The 15,094-nt window shown below is 38.4% G+C and overlaps 1 non-coding gene across 1 annotated transcript; it reads left to right on the forward strand.

Moving 5' to 3' along the window:
- Window positions 1-640: 640 nt before the first annotated feature.
- LOC121213341 (small nucleolar RNA R71) lies at window positions 641-747 on the forward strand. Its single transcript, XR_005908724.1, has one exon. It is a non-coding gene; the product is annotated as a small nucleolar RNA R71 (small nucleolar RNA).
- Window positions 748-15,094: the final 14,347 nt, after the last annotated feature.

The following is a 15,094-nucleotide window of genomic DNA, read 5'->3' on the forward strand; positions in this document are numbered from 1 at the left end:
GATCAAAGCGTCATTCTTTGCCATGTACACTTTCAACAAGTTCTCCAAACTGTTTGATGCCTCAGCTTGAGGTGGTTTTCGAGCTTGCTGATTAAACCCTTGAGATTGGTTGAGTCTATACTACAATGAGTTGTGGTTTGGCCCATTTCCTTGGTTACTCCAAGAAAAGTTAGGATGATTACGCCATGAAGGATTAAAGCAGTTGGACTGGGGTTCTTGTCCACTCCTATTTTGATATTGGTTTCCCATATAGTACACTGACTTGGGATTTGATGGACAATTCTCAAAAGAGTGACCTTCCCCATAGTACACATAGGAAACTACTTCGTGCGGACTTGGTCGCTGAGCTGCAAAATTATTAGTATAATTAGCGGTAAACTGTTTCAACATAGAGGAAATAGACGATACCTGAGCTGGTAACGAAGTGAGGGCGTCAACTTCAAGAACTCCAGCTACACGTCTTTCTAAATTTGTTTGATTTGTTGGCCATTGATAGTTATTACTTGCGATCCTCTCAATGATCTCATAAGCCTCATTATAAGACTTAGACAAAATTACACCATTCGCAAAAACATCTACAGTCAATCTTGTATGTGCATTAAGACCATTATAAAATGTATCCAACTGGATACAATGAGGAATCCCATGATGAGGACACTTACGCGGTAACTCCTTCAATAGCTCCTAAGCCTCATACAAAGACTCGTCATCCAATTGTTGGAAGGTTGTGATCTCGTTCCGGAACATAGCATTTTTGCTAGGCGAGAAATACTTAACCAAAATCTCTCTCCCAATTCTTTCCATGTAGATATGAAACTTGGTGGCAATGAATTGAGTCATGCCCGTGCTCGAACTCTCAACGAGTACGAAAACAAATTTAACCTCAGTTCGTCTTTAGTCACACCAGCTATCTTGAATGAATCACTCACCTTCATAAACAATTAAAGGTGGAGATGTGAATCTTCCGTGGGCATACCACCAAATTGGCCCACCGTCTGTAGCATTTGAAACATCACTGGTTTCAATTCAAATTGGGTTGCCTCAATATCTAGCATTCTAAATCCTGGATTTAACTTACTAAACAGTGGCAAAACATATTGTCTGAAGCATCGATCCCTATCATCGACAATGAGGATGGGATTTTGTACATGGTCAGCTTCATTACCTTGGTCTTGATTCTGATTTCCAAGGTCCATCTCGTTTTGTCTTTGAGCTGTTCGTTCACATCTTCTTTGTCTGACAAATTCGCCCAATTCTAGGCTCTACAAAGGGTAAATCGATAATTCGATCTATGCTCATAAACACCTGAAAATAAAATCATAAAATTAAAAAGAATAAGTTAGTAATGTTAGAAATAAATCAAATTGAAAATAAATAATTTCACGAAAGAAATGACAGTGGCAACAGTTGACAATCCCCGGCAACAGCGCCAAAAACTTGTAACACGTAGGTTTTTGCAAGTGTACAAAATCGTTATTGTGACAGCCCTAAAGTGACCATAGTTGGGAAGTGGTTTCGGGGCCACAAAACCGAGTCATAAAAATAATTAGCTGTCATATTTGATGCTTATTATATGTATATATGCATGTGTGAAAATTTCATGTTTGAATTTTGTCAATTGTAAGTGAATTTTATCAAATAGGACTTATGTGAGAAAATTTAGAAATGTGCTAGGCAAATGTGAAATGGCCTATTAATGCATGTTGTGAAAATGATGGGTTTGCATGTCAATTTACCCAAATTTAAGCTTAGTGGCCGGCCATGCTATGAGTGGAAACATGTCACAAACATGTTATGTTAGTGATGTATGTTAGGAAAAAATAAAATAAGGAGTATGGGTAATAAAGAAATGGAAAAAAAAGGAAAGAATGTGTGTGATTGTCTCCCCCCCCATTGCCGTGAGTGGAAGAAAAGAAAACAAAAAAAAAAGTCTTCATCCATTGGTTCATCCTTGGCCGAAAATTCTAAGGAAGAAGGAAGGAGTTCTTGCTTCATGTTTGGTTTGGAAGAGGATTAGGAGGAGGTTCGGCCATACTTGTATCTAGATTAAGGTATGTTGATGTTGTGCCATGAGATTCATGCATGTTTTTAGTTGCTAGCTTGAGTTCTAATTAGCCACGGTTCAAATCTTTGCTATGTCATGGGGATGATATTCGGCCAAGGTGGATTTTGTGTTAATGTCATTGCATGCTAAATGTGAAGCTTGTTAATGATACATGTGATGGTGGATTGATTAACTCTTGGATTTTCTTTTTAGCATTTTTGAGTGAGACATTAAGTTCTTTGTTTAACCATGATCAAAATTGAAATGGTAAGGTGTTGTGATGTATTCGGCCATGGTATATCCATAAGTATGATTTATGCTTATTGCATGGTAGGTAAGATTTGTGTTTTGGATTTATGTTTATGTTTTGGATTTTATTGGTATCAGAGCTACGGTTTAGTCGATTCTAGGACTACCGTAATGCGTTGGGTCTAGCTATACATGCCATTTTATGTGATTATTTGATAGTGTGGTGATTTCTGACATTTGCAAATGTGTTTATTTATAGTAATGGATCCCGATCCCGACCGAGCGGTAGCTGATGATCTTGAGAGTGTAGCGCCTGCTCCCGCACAAGGGACAGCTCCGGCGGACTCTCATCCTATTGCTAGTAATCCGAATGATGAGGCTAGACAAGCTTTCTATAGCGTGATGAATGATTGGTTCAACCAATACATTCGAACTAATACGGCTGTTCCACAACCTCCATTCCCGACAAATACCACCCCCGCACCTACAATACCTCCGGTAATGGACCAAATAAGGTCAAATAAGCCTCCAGTTGACAGAATCCGAAAACACGGGGCTACTGAATTTAAAGCTACGGACAGCGATGATGTCGAGCAAGCTGAATTTTGGTTGGACAACACTATCCGGGTACTCGACGAGCTATCTTGCACACCCGATGAGTGCCTAAAGTGTACTATCTCCTTGCTACGTGATTCTGCCTACTAGTGGTGGAATACATTGACTTCTGTTGTGCCTAGAGAGCAAGTAACTTGGGAATTCTTCCAAACTGAGTTTCGAAAGAAGTATATCAGTCAGAGATTCATTGACCAAAAACGGAAGGAATTTCTTGAACTCAAACAAGGTTCCATGTCGGTTACCGACTATGAACAAAAATTTGTGAGGCTTAGCCGGTATGCGCGAGAATGCATTTCTTCAGAAGCTGTGATGTGTAAACGTTTCGAAGATGGACTGAATGATGACATAAAGCTGTATGTTGGCATGTTAGAAATCCGAGAATTTGTGGTACTTGTCGAGCGAGCTTGTAAAGCCGAGGAGCTCAGTATGGAGAAAAGAAAAGCTGAGGTGGGAGCAAGGGAGTTTCGTAAAAGGTCTTCGGGGAAGCCCTTCCCACAGTCATCGAAGAAATTTAGAGATGGCTTAGGCCGGTCTAGAGACACTTCAGGCTTTTCTAGACGAGATCGCGATCGACCCCCTGTGAGTGCACGAGTCACTTCGGTCGCTAGTGTTGGAAATGATCGTCGGGACAGAGCGGAGTGCCAGTATTATGGTAAATGGCATTCGGGGAGTTGTAGATTCCATGATCGCTCCTGTTACAAGTGCGGAACAGTTGACCACTTCATTAAAGATTGCCCGAGGTTGTCTGAACAGAATATAAATCAGAGCGGGAAACCGGGTGCTACCACTGCTCGAGGTAGACCATCCAGAAATACGGGCAATGCTAGTGGTGGTCAGAGAGGATCTAGAGATGCTACGACCAGATCTGAGGCTTGTGCTCCTGCTAGGACTTATGCTATACGCGCACGCGAAGATGCTTCCTCGCCAGATGTTATTACGGGTACTTTTACTCTCTTCGATACTAAAGTGATTGCTTTGATTGACCCTGGTTCTACTCATTCTTATATATACGAAACCTTAGCATCCAGTAAGACTTTACCTATTGAGTCTACTGAGTTCGTAATTCAGGTATCAAATCCCTTGGGTCGTTACGTGCTTGTTGACAAAGTGTGTAAGAAATGCCCCCTAGTAATTCGAGGTTCCTGTTTTCCGGCGGACTTGATGCTTTTGCCGTTTGATGAATTTGATGTTATTCTTGGTTTGGATTGGTTGACCGTGCATGATGCGGTTGTGAATTGCAAAAGCAAGACTATTGATTTGAGGTGCGCAAGTAACGAGATAATCCGAGTTGAGTCTACGGACTTAAAGGGGTTGCCAGCTGTAATATCATCAATGTCGGCTCAGAAATATGTAAGAAAGGGGTGCAAAGCATACCTTGCGTATGTACTTGATGACAAAGAGTTAGAAAAGAAACCTGAATCTGTGCCGGTGGTTTGTGAATACCCGGATGTTTTCTCGAAGAATTACCGGGTTTACCACCTGTGCGGGAGGTAGAGTTTGGTATTGAGCTTGTACCAGGGACTACGCCGATTTCGATAGCTCCGTATCGTATGGCACCAATCGAGTTAAAGGAGTTGAAAGCTCAGTTGCAAGAGTTGACTGATAGAGGTTTCGCTCGACCAAGTTTCTCACGTTGGGGTGCACCAGTATTGTTTGTGAAGAAGAAGGACGGAACCATGAGGTTGTGCATCGACTATCGTCAGCTGAATAAAGTGACAATAAAGAATAAATATCCGTTACCGCGTATTGATGATTTGTCTGATCAATTAAAGGGAGCCTCAGTGTTTTCAAAGATAGATTTGAGATCGGGTTATTATCAGTTGCGAATTCGAGATTCGGATATACCCAAAACTACTTTCAGAACGAGATACGGCCACTACGAGTTCTTAGTGATGCCGTTTGGGCTCACTAATGCCCCTGCGGTATTTATGGATTTGATGAATCGGATCTTCAGACAGTATTTGGACCGGTTCGTAGTTGTGTTTATTGATGACATCTTGGTCTATTCAAGAGATGAGACCAAACATGCTGAGCACCTGAGATTAGTGTTGCAAATTTTACGGGATAAGCAGTTATATGCTAAGTTCAGTAAGTGTGAGTTCTGGTTAAGAGAGGTTAGCTTCTTGGGCCACGTGGTATCCGCATTGGGTATTCGAGTTGACCCGAACAAAATTTCATCCATACTTAACTGGAAGCATCCGAGAAATATTACTGAGGTTCGGAGCTTTTTGGGACTTGCCGGTTACTACCGACGGTTTGTAAAAGGTTTCTCGATGATAGCCACACCCATGACGAAGCTACTTCAAAAAGATGTTAAGTTCGAATGGACGAAAAAATGTCAGAAAAGTTTTGATCAACTAAAAACTTATTTGACCGAAGCTCCAATTCTAGTGCAGCCCGAATCAGGCAAAGAGTTTGTCATTTATAGTGATGCGTCCCTACTTGGGTTAGGTTGCGTATTGATGCAAGAAGGTCGAGTTGTGGCCTCTACGTCGAGACAATTAAAGCCACATGAGAAAAATTATCCGACCCATGATCTCGAACTAGCTGCCATCGTATTCGCTTTAAAAATATGGCGACATTACTTATTTGGTGAAAAGTGCCATGTATTTTCGGATCACAAAAGTCTCAAATATTTGATGACTCAAAGAGACTTAAATCTGCGACAAAGACGTTGGCTCGAGTTGTTAAAGGATTATGAGCTTGTCATTGACTATCACCCGGGAAAAGCTAATGTGGTTGCGGATGCCTTAAGTCGTAAATCACTGTTCGCTTTATGAGCGACGAATGTACACTTGTCTGTTCTACCCGACAATGTGTTAGTAGCTGAATTAAAAGCCAAACCATTATTGATTCCTCAAATTCGTGAGGCTCAGAAAGTCGATGATGAATTGGTTGCAAAACGGGCTGAATGTGTTCCGAATGTGGAATCAGAGTTTCAAGTTGATGATGACGATTGCTTGAGGTTCAGAAATCGTTTGTGTGTTCCAAGAAATTCAAAACTTATTTCGATGATTCTGAACGAAGCTCATTGTAGCCGAATGTCGATTCACCCGGGGAGTACGAAAATGTACAACGATCTGAGACGTCAGTTTTGGTGGCATGGTATGAAACGAGACATTTCCGATTTTGTTTCGAAGTGTTTAATATGTCAGCAAGTAAAGGTAGAACATCAAGTGCCTACGGGTTTACTTCAGCCGATCATGATACATGAATGGAAATGGGATCGAGTCACGATGGATTTTGTGTCTGGGTTGCCACCGTCGACAAGTAAGAAAGATGCGATTTGGGTTGTTGTTGATAGACTGACTAAGTCGGCTCATTTTATCCCCGTACGTACGGATTTTTCATTGGATAAACTAGCTGAATTGTATGTTTCTTAGATTGTGAGATTACACGGGGTACCGATTTCTATTGTGTCAGATAGAGATCCGAGATTCACCTCGCGATTTTGGAAGAAATTGCAAGAAGCTTTGGGTACCAAGCTACACTTTAGCACCGCTTTTCACCCCCAAACCGATGGTCAATCTGAGCGGATAATTCAGATACTTGAGGATATGTTGAGATGTTGCATCCTCGAGTTCAGTGGTTCATGGGAACGGTATTTACCTTTGATTGAATTCGCTTACAACAACAGTTTTCAATCAAGTATTAAGATGGCACCTTACGAGGCTTTGTACGGTCGTAAATGCCGTACACCATTGTTTTGGACCGAGCTCGGTGAAAGTAAATTTTTTGGAGTTGATTTGATTAAAGATGCTGAACAGAAAGTAAAAATAATTCGTGAGAGTCTGAAGGCAGCCACAGATCGCCAGAAGTCGTACGCGGACTTGAAACGAAAAGACATTGAGTATCAAGTGGGAGATAAAGTGTTTCTTAAAGTTTCGCCTTGGAAAAAGATACTCAGATTTGGCCGTAAGGGCAAGTTGAGCCCGAGATTCATTGGGTCGTACAAAATCTCTGAACGAGTTGGTCCAGTTGCGTATAGATTGATTTTGCCCCCTGAACTTGAAAAGATTCACGACGTCTTTCATGTTTCGATGCTTCGACGTTATAGATCCGATCCGTCACACGTGATTAATCCATCAGAAGTTGAAATTCAATCTGACTTGAGTTATGAAGAAGAACCGATTCGTATCCTAGCTCGTGAAGTGAAAGAGTTGCGAAACAAAAGGGTTCCATTAGTAAAAGTGTTATGGCTCAAACACGATATCGAAGAAGCTACTTGGGAAACCGAGAATTCTATGAAAGAACGATACCCAAACCTATTTACCGGTAAGATTTTCGGGGACGAAAATTTCTTAAGTGGGGGAGAGTTGGGACAGCCCTATCGGGAAGTGGTTTCGGGGCCACAAAACCGAGTCATAAAAATAATTAGCTGTCATATTTGATGCTTATTATATGTATATATGCATGTGTGAAAATTTCATGTTTGAATTTTGTCAATTGTAAGTGAATTTTATCAAATAGGACTTATGTGAGAAAATTTAGAAATGTGCTAGGCAAATGTGAAATGGCCTATTAATGCATGTTGTGAAAATGATGGGTTTGCATGTCAATTTACCCAAATTTAAGCTTAGTGGCCGGCCATGCTATGAGTGGAAACATGTCACAAACATGTTATGTTAGTGATGTATGTTAGGAAAAAATAAAATAAGGAGTATGGGTAATAAAGAAATGGAAAAAAAAAGGAAAGAATGTGTGTGATTGTCTCCCCCCCCATTGCCGTGAGTGGAAGAAAAGAAAACAAAAAAAAAGTGTTCATCCTTTGGTTCATCCTTGGCCGAAAATTCTAAGGAAGAAGGAAGGAGTTCTTGCTTCATGTTTGGTTTGGAAGAGGATTAGGAGGAGGTTCGGTCATACTTGTATCTAGATTAAGGTATGTTGATGTTGTGCCGTGAGATTCATGCATGTTTTTAGTTGCTAGCTTGAGTTCTAATTAGCCACGGTTCAAATCTTTGCTATGTCATGGGAATGATATTCGGCCAAGGTGGATTTTGTGTTAATGTCATTGCATGCTAAATGTGAAGCTTGTTAATGATACATGTGATGGTGGATTGATTAACTCTTGGATTTTCTTTTTAGCATTTTTGAGTGAGACATTAAGTTCTTTGTTTAACCATGATCAAAATTGAAATGGTAAGGTGTTGTGATGTATTCGGCCATGGTATATCCATAAGTATGATTTATGCTTATTGCATGGTAGGTAAGATTTGTGTTTTGGATTTATGTTTATGTTTGGTTATAATCAACCTTGTGATTCGGCTCTTACACATATATATATATGTTTGCACATGATGTATTGGCATGACATATATAATATCTCAAGGTATATATTTTCATATGATGGTGTTTCGGTTATGGAATAAATGATGGATGCGTATTGAGTTATAATATGTAATGCATTAGTTAGTAAAATGTATGCCATTTGTGTGTGGTATTAAGTATATAATTGGCCTCAACATAAACATGCATATTCGGCCACATGAATGAGTACATAGGTTGATGTGTTTGTTCGGCCATAGGTAAGCATATTGAAGGATTTATCTTGACTTAGAAAATTCGGCTAAGGAGAATACTAACTAATGTGTTGAGTTTGATTCATGATTCCGTACATATGTGACTTTGATGTCTAATGAATTATATATGGGCTAAGTACCTTGAGTTCCTCTTTTCGATGCTCAAATGATTAAATCAATTTATTTGTTAAATTAAGCTCAAGAGCAAAGGGGAACTAAATCCGATAAAGGGAAGGAAAAAGTGGTCGAATAGCCATCGAAATCGTTCGACAACATCCGAGGTAAGTTCTTGAGTAATAGAGCTTAAATTATGATTTGATTAGATCATGTTTTAAGCAAATGAAAATCATGCTCTTTGTGTGTGGCTATTGAGCCGAAATTGCAAGAGTGATAAGTGTCTTGTGTTTGAGTTTTGCTAATGAAAATGAAATACGAATGTGTCATGATTTATTGTTAAATGTGCATGGTTATTCGAATGATGTCCGGGCTAAGTTCCGAAGGCTTTGTGCTAAGTGACCATATCTGGAATAAGATCCAAAGGCATTTGTGTGAGTTACTAATTCCGAGCTAAGCCCGAAGGCATTGGTGCGAGTTACTAAATCCGGGTTAAGTCCCGAAGGCATTTGTGCGAGTTACTATAACCGGGCTATGTCCCGAAGGCATTTGAACGAGTAGCTATATCCGGTTAAATTCCGAAGGTACGTGATTCGGGAATGAGCGATCTTGCTGTAAAAATTTCGATTAATACGCTTGTAAAATCCCAACAATGAGGTATGTTTCGTGTGTGCATTGGAATAGTTGATTCCCTTCGAATAATATTCGCTCAGTAAATTTATGAGTTTCCGGCCTTGGCTAAGTTGATCTTTTGTGTGTGAATATAAGGGTTGGTAATGTGAAGTAATTATGATATTGAGAATTTGTGCATATGAAATTATCCGTTTAGTTATATGAATGCTATACTTCAGTTGTGCTTAAATTCTTTGCTCAAACTTACTAAGCACTAAATGCTTACTCCGTTTCTTTGATTCTCTGTTTTATAGATTTTGGTTCGTCAGCTATCGGACTCGGGAATTTTGAAGTCGAAGTCGCCCACACTATCAAAGCCCCTTTTGGTACACTTTTGGTTGAACTTTGAAATGGCATGTATAGGACTACCCTTTTTGTTGTGGGTCATGGACCCTTTGGATTTGTATAATTTTGGATAGCCATGCGAAAATGGCTTATATATGTTTGAGCATAATGTTATAATCATTTGGTATGGATATGGTTATTGAGAGGTGTGGATATGCTTAACAAGGATTGGCCATGGGAATGGTTAATCACTATCATAATTTGTGCTATTTATGCTAAAAGGGCTAGTTGAATCATGGAAACTATGAAATAGGTAAAATCTACCTTAAAGGCAGATGCTGACAGCAGCAGTGATGTAGATTTGGAAAATCACTAAAAATAGTAGGAATGGAATTAAATAGTGAATAAATTATGTAATCAAACCTTGATGAATCTATTTTCATAGGAAAGTAATGAAACGATCATATGAACAGTATGTTAAGAGATATTCAGGTTTTCGTGAGACAGGGCTAGAACGGTTTCTGGATTCCCTGTTCCTACTTTGGAAATTCATTATAAATTAACCAGAGTGGCTATCACCTAAGACTCTAACTGACGAGGCTCCTTCTTTCTTTTTCTTCGCTCCTTTGCTGAGGGCTCTCCGAGTTGGCCGACTAAGGGTTCTTTAAGTGGCTCAAATGCTAAAATCTTTATGAAAAAATGATGATAGGCATGGGGAGAAAAGAAGAATGTTAAGATAATTTAGAGAGGAGAGAATAATGAATGATGAAGGATAATGGATGAGTAGATATGTGAGAATGAGGTCTTATTTATAGGTGAGGAGAGGGGGATAGTTTACTAAAAATAAGAGTTTTCATCTTTTGAAGCATCTTCCATGGGTGGCCGGCCATAAATGGAGGAAGTTGAGATGATTTATTTCTTGGTTTTTGGTCAATTTGAGTGCCACAACAACTCAGGACTGAGACTCCATCAAGTGCAAATCTTCATGTAAATCTCTAATTTTTTTCAACTCTTCAAGGACCTTGTGCAATAAACCAAAAAGTGGTTTATGGATAGCCATGTGTAGCTAGATTTTGGGTTGACTTGGTCCCCAGATTGGACAGTTTTGTAATCTAGCAAAGCTATCAAACCTGTCCAGAATAAATCAACAAGTTAGAGGACCAAAGAATAAAATTTATCCAATTTAATTAATTAATTTAAAATCCAAATTATTAATGAAATATTTTAAAATAAATTATTAAATATAATTTTATATTTTATTATTTAATTTAATCATGCATGGCCCACTTTATGTCTTAAAAAAATATAATATATTCAAATTAATATAAAATAAGCCATTTATTGCATTAAAATTATATAATAAAGCATAAAATCACATTTTAATAATTTCTATGTCCTAATTTCATATTTTCACATATTTCATTTATTTAATAAACAATTACTTAGTTTTAACAACAATTTTAAGTAAAAAGGTGATAAATTACATAGGAAAAATCCTATATATTTTTTCGTTTACAGTACCAGACCGTGTGTGACTCACGGTCTAGACACACGCCCGTGTGGACAAAATAAAGCCATTTCTAGCTTCATTTCTCACCCAAAATCACACTAATGAACTGCACTTAAACTCACATCCAAATACCAACCATCAAACATTCAAATTAAGCAAACTCTATCATTTAACATGGCATATCATTACATGCATACATGTTTAAAATCTTACCTTGATATATTCCATATGTTAGGCATAATTTGATCAACCACTTAACATGTATATAGCTACCATAGTATGACATTACAACCGTATCAACAACTTTATTGGACAGAGCTCAAGGAAAATCAGATGCACGGAGTTGACTTGGTCAAAGAAACTGAGGACAAAGTAAAAGTAATTAGAGATTGTTTGAAGACGGCATCAGATAGACAAAAGTCTTATGTGGATTTGAAAAGAAAAGAAATTGAGTATCAAGTGGGCGATAAAGTATATTTGAAAGTATCTCCATGGAGAAAGGATCTGAGATTCGGAAGCAAAAGGCAAGTTGAGTCCTCATTTCATAGGACTTTATGAAATCACCGAAAGGATAGGACCGGTAGCTTATCGGTTAGCTTTACTACCTGAGTTGGAAAAAATCCATGATGTATTCCATGTGTCTATGTTGCGCCATTATAGATCGGACCCCTCACATGTGATTTCACTGACAGAGGTTGAGATTAAACCGTACATGACTTTTGGTGAAAATCCAATCAAGATTTTTGCTTGGGAAGTCAAACGGTTGAGAAACAAGAATATCGCTTTAGTGAAAGTGTTACGGCATAGACATGGGTTAGGGGAGGCTATGTGGGAGCCCGAGGAAGCCATGAGAAACCAATATCCGCACTTGTTTATCGGTAAGATTTTCGGGGACGAAAATCCATAAGGGGGGAATTGTAACATCCCAAATTAGGGTCTAAATAGAACAGTGGTTTTGAAACCATAAATCCAAGGTATAAATACTCATATCGATAAAGTTTTAAGGACTACTGTGTGATTAAATAACTATGTGAAAATATCGATGAGAAATTTTACTGATAAGGTGTTCAATTGAGTTATTAGAAGTAAATTGCAATAAGTGAAAAACATGTGTTTTAGTTATTAAGGGGCTTAAATGTGATGAGATTTGAAATTTTAAAGTCCTTATTTGGCAATTAGACCGTTATATGTCATTATGGACAAAAATGGACATATGAGGGATAAAATATCAAGGTTTTAATGAAGGGCATTTTGGTCCATTAGTTAATAAAAGAATTAAAAAGGGAAAAATAGTAAAAAAGTAAGTATATCTAGCCCCGTTTTTAATGTTATTTATACTTTTGAAATCCTCGTAGCACGATTTAGTTATTTTTACCCTTAATTTGAGCTAGGGTTCATGTTAAAAAATATTACCATGAATGACATGCTTGTGCATTGATGTCTAATGGAAGAATATGAAATTTTGATTTGTAATAAACAACTTCTACTAGGTGGTTTTTGGTGAAATTGATAAAAAGGACTTAATTGTAAAAGTTGTAAAAACTATATGTAAATGTGTGAATAAATGAAAAATGTAGATTGGTATAAGAGAGAAAATGATTTGGCTAGGCTTAAATAATGAGAAAAATGGGGTACTTTTCATTTTACGAGCCTAGGGGCAATTTTGTAATTTTGTGAAACTTTAGGGGCAAAATTGTAATTTTGCCATATTTGATTTTTGGACTGAATTGAATAGTGCTTGTATTAAATGAGCTAAATGTACTATTATAGATCAAGAGGGACGAGGAATCAACCTTGACCGAGGAAAAGGCAAGGTTGCAGATTTTAAAATTGCAAATTGTCACATTTTGCACCGAAGTAAGTTGGGTGTAAGTAATTCAACAATTTCATTACTATGTGTTTAATATTTGATATTTCCATTACTATGTGTTTAATATTTGATATTACAAGATACATGTACGTATGCCCTAATGAAATTGGCTTGTGATGACTCAATGGAAACTTGATAATAGCTTTGTATGTCGGAAGTCCCGGGGGACCTTAAGGAATGCTTAGGATTCGGATATCATGACACCGTGAGTAATGAGATCCGCTGTAAGACCATGTGTGGGACATGGCATCGGCATTGATATGTGAGCCAGTGTAAAATCATGTCTGGAACATGGCATCGACGTTGATATGTGAGCTAGTGTAAGATCATATCTGGGACATGACATCGGCATTGATATGTGTGCTAGTGTAAGACCATGTCTGGGACATGGCATCGGCATTGACATGAGACTTCATAGAAGACCATATCCGGGATATGACATCGGTATGTGGATTTATGTAAGACCATGTCTGGGACATGGCTTTGGCACTCTATTTGGTACATGATGATTCTGAATGTCCTTCAGTATTCCGGGTGGTTCAACGGCCATTCAAGATTATGGTTAAAGAGTGGAGTATCATGAATAAGAATGTATGGTACAGGTATGTACGTAAATCTCATGAGTATTGAAATCGATTCGTGATGGGAAATTAAGCATGAGTATGAAAGAGTAAGAAAAGTAGGATGTTCAAGGACATTGATTGTCAATCCTCAATAAGCTCATTATGTGTAGCATGATAATCTGGTGGTAAATTGATAGCATGTTTAATACATGAATTTCCTTACTTATGTTGTTTATTACTTACATACAACTTACTAAGTTTTATGCTTACCCCTCTCTCTTTTCCTTTTTCTTTTACCAAAGCCAAGCTAGCTCGGGGATAGTGGACGTCAGAGCTCAAGTCACACTATCAACGAATCTTTTGGGGTATATTTGACTTGATACATTTAAGTATGACATGTATAGGGGACTTAGTATTTTTTTATATGTGTCATATTTGTTAACCTAAGTGATGGCCCATGTTGGTATATTATTTCATTTTGTATATGTCGGTGAAATATGGCTCATATTGATTATTAGGTTGAAATCCCTAACTATTGATACATGCATGAGATGTGTTATTATTCTTGTGGTGTGTGCCAAATTCGTTGTTAACAATGGATGATAAAATGTGGAATTTATGCTTGATGGATAAAGGATGTTAATTGGCATGGTCATAATATGAATAAAGGGAAAGAAATGGATTGAATGAACCTAACAAGTCATGGAGTCCCCATTATGTATACTTGACATAAATTTATCATGCAGATTTAAAGTTATAGATGTCTAAGTAGTCCATTTATGCCATGATAATCACCATTGACATATGAGTGTGTGTATGGGTTGGTGGTGACAAGAGGGCTTGGAAAGTAGCCTCAAAGTGGTCCACACGGGTGGATGCACGGGCGCGTGTCTAGGCCGTGTGTGACACACGGTCAGCCCCATGGGCGTGTGATCCGGCCGTGTGTCCCCTGCTCCCTAGTTTTACAAGTCAGTATGTATGGTAGTAAACACATGGGCAAGGATACGGCCATGTGTCTTAGCCGTGTGGGGGACACGGCCTTAGGACATGGGCATGTGCCCAGGCCGTGTGAAGTCTGCACCTTAAATGCAAAAATTAAATTTTCCACATGGCCTAGCACACGAGTGTGTGACTTGGTCGTGTGATCTTAAATTGATGTTGACGTCATAAATAGAGAGTTACACAGCTTGGAGACATGGGCATGTCAAGGCACACGGTCGTGTCCTTGTGTCCACACGGGCGTGTGACCCTATTTTATGAAAAATTTTCTAAAGTTCATAGTTTAGTCTCGAACCACCCTCGATTTATGTTTTGGGCCTTGTAGGCCCATAATAGGGACGAGTTGCATGTGTATGTATAGCTTTGTATTCAAAGAAATTTTATGGCTCGGTTCTGTGTGTACGTTTACGCTCTAATTCGGTAATACCCCATATTCGTCCCGACATCGGACACGGGTAAGGGGGTGTTACATAGATCCTAACCCGATTAAATTACAGGTTGCATAACAACTCTAACTAAGCTCTATTATCTACATAGTTTTTAGATTTGTGTGATTAAACTGTTTCACATCTAGCACGTCCCTGTTACCTCACACAAATGCTAATAAACCCTTAGTAAATAAGGATCAGTATAATGCATATTTACTAGGTAAAG

Source organism: Gossypium hirsutum, chromosome A13 (assembly GCF_007990345.1).
Source record: "Gossypium hirsutum isolate 1008001.06 chromosome A13, Gossypium_hirsutum_v2.1, whole genome shotgun sequence".
In the NCBI taxonomy this organism is placed as follows: Eukaryota; Viridiplantae; Streptophyta; class Magnoliopsida; order Malvales; family Malvaceae; genus Gossypium; species Gossypium hirsutum.